Raw genomic sequence first — 288 nt, 5'->3', positions numbered from 1 at the left:
CGACCAAAGAAAGTTTCTGCATTCGACAACATTACTGATACGTCATGTCTTAGTGCTTCCATACTCCGGTAATAGTTGTTCTCAAGCCGTGATCTGATTACTTCAAGAGACAAAGGAACTGGGAACCTGCAGAAACAAAACCATGTCAGCTTCCGCTCCACCAAAGCCTCTTCCAGTGTTGTAGAAACTAGTTACCTGTTGGTGTAGCTGGAGTTTCCCACGGTCTGCCTCAGTTTTTGTAGGCCATATGAATCCTGAAACGAATTAGTCGAGATTATTATGTCATAT

General features: G+C 43.1%; 1 long non-coding RNA gene across 1 annotated transcript; it reads right to left on the bottom strand.

Moving 5' to 3' along the window:
• LOC104775560 lies at positions 1–281 on the bottom strand. The gene is made up of 2 exons (XR_765990.2): positions 196–281; positions 1–126 (listed from the first exon to the last, which is right to left on the bottom strand). It is a non-coding gene; the product is annotated as an uncharacterized LOC104775560 (long non-coding RNA).
• Positions 282–288: the final 7 nt, after the last annotated feature.

The sequence above is a fragment of the Camelina sativa genome, unplaced genomic scaffold, assembly GCF_000633955.1.
Source record: "Camelina sativa cultivar DH55 unplaced genomic scaffold, Cs unpScaffold19008, whole genome shotgun sequence".
In the NCBI taxonomy this organism is placed as follows: domain Eukaryota; kingdom Viridiplantae; phylum Streptophyta; class Magnoliopsida; order Brassicales; family Brassicaceae; genus Camelina; species Camelina sativa.
The sequence above is the reverse complement of the archived record's forward strand: the minus strand, read 5'-3'. Positions and strand labels throughout refer to the sequence as shown.